General features: G+C 34.6%; 1 pseudogene; it reads left to right on the top strand.

Annotated features, from left to right (window-relative positions):
• Positions 1-406: 406 nt before the first annotated feature.
• LOC137987245 (uncharacterized) lies at positions 407-1,040 on the top strand (annotated as a pseudogene).
• The last annotated feature ends 5,235 nt before the right edge of the window (positions 1,041-6,275 follow it).

Genomic DNA, 6,275 nt, shown 5'->3' with positions numbered 1-6,275 from the left:
GAAATATGCTAAAACAGTATAAAGAGGACAAACAAGATGCTTATGAAGGAGTGTCAGAAATTTATAAACCATTGATTGACACTCAAGAAAGTGTAAAAAAAACTATTGATGAAAAACAGGATAAATTGATAAAACAACTTGCAGACAACCAAAAAGCAATTACCAGTGGTTTGGAAAATGTTTTTATATATAATCAATTACCTGAGACAACAGAACAAGAAACAAAATTACCAATTGATTACAAACCAGTAATGATGCCAAAATTTAAATCAGATATGGATAAAGGATTCGATTACAATGATATACAAACGTTGATGAAATACAATTTTTTTGCACCATCTGATGTATTAAAGGGTTCCCGAGATAAACTATTAATTTCGATGAATATGATGAGAATGTTGGCAAAATGACTAAAAAATTCGCTGCTCAAAAAGGCAGGCTATCAAAATCAAAAAAGTTAAAAGAACAAAATGCTGATGATATTGAAGATTTAACAAAGAAATCAAAATTTTGCAAAAATATAAAAATAGAATAAGTGTAATACCAGAAGGTATTAAAACTATGAAAAGCGGTAGTGGATTATACACTCAAAAGAAAAGGAATGCTTACAAAGTAAACCCTAAGAATGGTCAATATGGTGGTTTGGTAATTGATGTGCCAAAATTATTTGGTCAATTAAAAATGGTTGCTCATAAGAATGGCCAAAAAGTATATGATAAACAGGCTGATTTTGACACAATTGATTTATTCACAAAAGGATTTGATGGCAGAAAGAATTATTCACCATTGTCAAGAGAAATATTCAATGATATAAACAATTTATCTGAGATTCCAATCCATCCGACTAGTAATAAATTCAAGAGATTAGGTTCTGGTGTAATTTATTATAATAATCCCGACTTGAACTGTTAGGTGGATCCATTATAGCAGGTAACGATGGAGTTAAAAATGAGATCACACAGGTAGCTCATGCATTAAACAAAATTGGTGTTATAAGCAATGATCAACTTAATGATCTATTGAGAGAATATATAATCTAATATATATGGAAGATAGAACGATATATATTTCATCTGTCAATAGAGTGACAATTGGTAAAAGTAAATCACATGATTTTAAAATCAAATTACGGGAAACACTTAGTTTAGATCCGAATTTACATCATGAAATAGGAGTAGACAGTCTCATTATGACATACAGTTGGCATAACGTTGCTGAACATTTTGGAATTAATAAAATCAAATATTCTACAGATGCAGGAAGTAGCTGGAAAACAGTTACTTTTGAAAATGGAATGTACAGTTATTCAGATATCAATGACTATTTACATGCAAAAATGGTTGGAAATGGAGATAAAGCCGATAATGAAGGAGTATATGGTATCAATATATTATTTGTTTTATCAACTTACAAAGTTGTTATTGAACTGAAAACTAATTATCAAGTCGATCTCAGAACCACTGAATTTAATGATCTGTTGGGATTTGAAAAAAAAATAGTCTTACAAACATAATGGATCGAGCTTACCTAATATCACACGATCAGTTGATAAAATCAATGTTCATTCAGACATCGTCGAAAATTCAGTCATCAGTGGTTCAGACGATAATCTACTCTGTGTAATTCCAACTGATAATTTAACTCGGAGTTACAGTTTTAAGTTCGAGCCAAGACGACTACTTTTTAACGATTTATCAAGAACAAGCATAAACGAAATGAGATTCTATTTAACAGATTCACTTTTACGACCTTTAGATTTAAATGGTATCGATTGGTTTATGACTTTGATTTTAAGGTCAAGATCAAAAACAAAATTAAGAAGAAAAGTCAATTTTATGTAATATATTATTATAATGAATTCTTTTAGAAATCCGTAGAAAGATATGAGACGTTGTTTTTGAGCCAGAAACAGCATTAGTTACAACTCTTACAGTTGACCAAAAGAAGGAAGGTCATAGATTTGTAGCCGACAATACAGGCGAAGTAACACCTTTCAACTGGTATAATGCACGAATTTCTCTTGATTTCAAAGTTGTTTTACTAGCTAATGGAGGTGCTATTACAGTCGATGATCACAACGGCATTGTAAATGGTTCACATAGTTTCATAAAGCATCTTGATATCAAATTTAACGGAAAAAGAGTGTATGATTGTAATGATGCAAACCATGCTACCAATATTAAAAATTACTCGAGTATAGCCCAGGTTATGCAAACAGTACAGCAACAAACGAACTTTTTTATCTGGATACAAACAGACATGCTGAAGAGAGAGCAGCACAAGCCAATTACAATAAAGGTTTTGCTTTGAGAAGGCACAATTAGGTACCTCAAGTACAGTTTCGACAGAAATATCTCTTAATCGTTTTTCTTATTTCGAAGCTCTTCAAAATCAACTAACACCAAATGGTAGAAAAGAAATAAGTATTGATATCGAATCAGATGCAAATCTGGTTTGGCAGGCAGGTGCTGATTGTAGAATTGTGATAACTAAGATGCAGTTAGTTGTGCCTAGAATAACTTTCAATTCTGAAGGACAAACATTGTATCTGGATAGATTTGTCAAAAAAGAATCTCAGAAATGGTCTTATTTGAATGAACAGATTTATAGATCAAACTCAACCAGACAGCGAATTGGAACTTTTAAAATCAGTTCAGGGGTTAATAAACTTAGACATGTTTTCGTATACATCAGTAATGATGCAAATGACGAACTTCAGACCGCAAATCCCTTTTTATATAATACATTTAGTGTAGCAAATGCAAGAACTCTTACGAATTGTCACCTCGTAGTAGCGAATGGTAATGACTATCCTGAAGTTCATTATAGTCCGGCTACAGATCCAGCAAGAGTGTACAGAGATATACTTAAATACGTTCATAAAAACAATGATACAGTGAAGGCACACTATTAAACAGAAACAATTTTAGTACAATATTTCCATTTGTGTATTTCGATTTGACCAAACAAAAACTAGATATTCGAGACGGTACAACAAAACTGACTTTCAAGTATGAATTGTCTACTGGAACTAATGCAGACTACAGTGTATATGCTCTTGTACTGAATGAGGAGGATATACAACAGAAACGGTAAATTGATGTTTCGTTAAGAGATAATGAATACTAAATGACTGATTTTAAACATATTTATTTTATAAAGATTGGATATTATGTAACATATATTATATTCAATTAATGACAACAACTAAATATTTTCCTCATGGTGTAAGTTTAAGTAAAGGTCAATTGGAAAAGCTTGCAAAAGCATATGCAAACAAAACTCCTATCACCCTCAGATTATCAAAAAATGAACTGAGTGGTTCAGATGAACTAATGCTAACCAAAACACAACTCAAAAGAATACAGAAGGCGATGAAAAATGGTGTCGGAGTAGATATAAAAATCAGTAAAACTCAAATACTGAATGTTGCTAGACACGGTGGTTCTCTATGGAGCACTCTCGCTGGGTTATCTTCAAAAGTGTTACCAATGGTAATGCCATTAGCTAAAAAGGTCGCTACACCTCCACGCCAGGAAATTATAGCTCGAAATTGGGCCAACTTTCATTTTGGCCACGGAGGATCTGGGGTTCAGTTAAACAAAATTCAAGATGGCGGATCAATCTGAAACTACCGAAGGCGAACTAATTATTTCAATAAAAGAGGCACTGAAGCAAGAAATCAAAATTTGAGCGGCGAATATCTAACGCATATAAACTAAGGGATTTAGATATTACATTCAAAGAGCTTAACAAGCTTGCCGAAGCGGTAGTGAAAGCGAAGTTTGGAGTTATTCGTGAGCGACCTAAACATAGCATCGGCCAGCTTTACCCCATGCTAGAACGAAGCATGATCCGCGCAAAAACTGCGATATATCGCCGTCTTAGCCCAAGAATGAGCAAAATACATCCGTGGATGGTTTGCTTCGAACTTCCCATGCCACAGGAGGTCTTCGATCTCATGCAAAAGGAGATTCTTGGTATATCAAGATATGGGATAGAGGTTGAAACCAAACCGGGATCAGTGGCTATATCATTTTCAAGCCTGAGAAGGTTATGCAACCTTTTTGATAAATTTGAAGATTGTGGTGGGTTCAGAAAACAACTTGGGGAAGGGAAAGGAGAGGCAAAGCTTATAGTCAATGATGAGAAGAAGGGAACTATGGTCTACAATGGTAAGGAAGAGATTTTGAGAGCAAAATTTCATTATGGATACTGGAATTCTTTTGGGATCAGTCAACATTGAATAGAGGACTTATACTAATGACACTTGCAATTGCTGAATCATTTTCCTTTAATGATTTCAGAGACAAACATCTCGATAGTCCCTGATCAATTTTTTTTACAATATATATACTCTGACTAAATATCTTAAAATTCATGTTTGTTGATTACAATGTGGTTTGTTGACATACTAACTAAAAACTAAAATTGCATGGAACACCTAACCAATTTAGAATTTATTGTTTAACTGAATGGAGCAGTCATTCATTTAAAAGTAATATATCAAAACGAGTACGAGTGTTTGACTGGGGTTTCCAGACACCGAGAAACAGATGAAAGCACGAGCCGTAGGCCCTAGTGCTTTATTGTTTCAAGGTGTCTGGACACCCCAGTCCAACACACGCACAAGTTTTTGTCATAGCTTCTAAACTATTCACACTTCTTTTAGTAATTAGGGGTTTTTTTTTCAGTGCTCTAATTTCCCATGAGACTATCTATTTTAAAAATAATCAGAATGTGGGAAATTTGTTGATGTTCGTTGTAAGTCATGGGGGAGTGAAGATGACGGAGTCTTTCGCAGTGAATTACTGAAAGCCATTTTCGTTCTCCAAAAAGTTGGGAAGAAGAAATCAAAGTTATTGCAAGGGAGTACTCCTCGACTTACAAAACTAAATGGGCGATAAAGGTAAGACAGGAGGCAGTATGAATAAGCTACTGTAGGGTCAATACAAGATACTAATTTTGTAGAAGACTACATGTATTAGAATATAGATCGATCTTTTTAAATCTTCCTGTATTTTATTGAAGATGTAAAAATTTTTGTCAACGAAAAAAAAAAGATTTGGCCGTGAAGCTGATTAATTATGATGGTTAATTAAACTTGAAGTATTGTTGTTCTGTTCAATTTTTGTTTGATGCATTAAAATCTTCATGCCCAATGAGAAAACAGATGAAAAACCACGCAGTTGGTCACAGTTTTGATATGTGATCCCAAAACATGTGGTTTTTCATCTGTGTTTTTTCATTGGGTATCAAAACTCATGCACGTGACGAATATATAGCATATTTTTTAATGGCTCCTCAAACGTATTAATAAATTCTTATTATTAATGAGTTTTTAGAATAGTACATCCTTTAATGATAAAGATGTTATGACAATTACAACATTACAAGGGCTTGTGCTGTACAGAAAATCTTTTGGCTGCCCCTAGGCATTATAACAACTACAATTCCAAATCTGTCAGTTAACAAATAGCCCACATTGCTACACACCTGAACTTCAAAAACGATAGTCCCTTTTGGTGAAACCAGAAGTGTTAGTCAACTCAAGTGAATATAGTAGTCTTCTAGGGTAACCGAGTGATCACTAGACCTTACGGGCCTGCATAAAATACTCAGGATAACACTGCATCTGAAGCTAATTCTACATGCTCAATTCATTCTGAGTAACTTAAACTTTCTTGTGTTGGTTTGCCATCACATACCGATTTCTTAAAATCTCCCGCATTGAGTTTATGGTCCACGGAATAAGCAATGTTCACTATCGGCTTCTTTATCCAAGCCGCATATTACAGTAATGTGGGGGATCCTTACGAGCGGGTAGGAATAAGAGTTGTCATGTGACTGGTGATAGGCTCAAAGTCGGGTTGCCTTGACAGGAAACCATAGCTTTGCTAAGGTGGTCATCGCCTAAAAACCTGATACCCAACGTTGTTTGTACTGGGTATTTCTGGCAAAGCTAGCAATTTGCACATGTTTAGCTTCCCTGCCCTCATTGTGTTGCTACCCGCCCTGACCCATACTTGTCAAACATTAGCTTGGAGTGAGCATAGACTAACTGTCCAATACTCCATCCATTGCCTGATACTGAATAGCCAAACAAAGCAGCTGCAGTGAAAATAATCAGGGCACAACTGTAGAAAGTTTTGCAAGCTCTTCTTCAGTGAGATGGTACATTGAAAAATTGCAGCACAATCCCTGAGCTTAGGTACGCATAAAAACAATTTGCAGAAGTTTCATTAGAATTTTTGGTCTGTTGAGTCACCCTGAAT

This window comes from Montipora foliosa, unplaced genomic scaffold (genome assembly GCF_036669935.1).
Source record: "Montipora foliosa isolate CH-2021 unplaced genomic scaffold, ASM3666993v2 scaffold_324, whole genome shotgun sequence".
Lineage (NCBI taxonomy): Eukaryota > Metazoa > Cnidaria > Anthozoa > Scleractinia > Acroporidae > Montipora > Montipora foliosa.
This window is presented reverse-complemented; position numbering and strand designations above follow the sequence as displayed.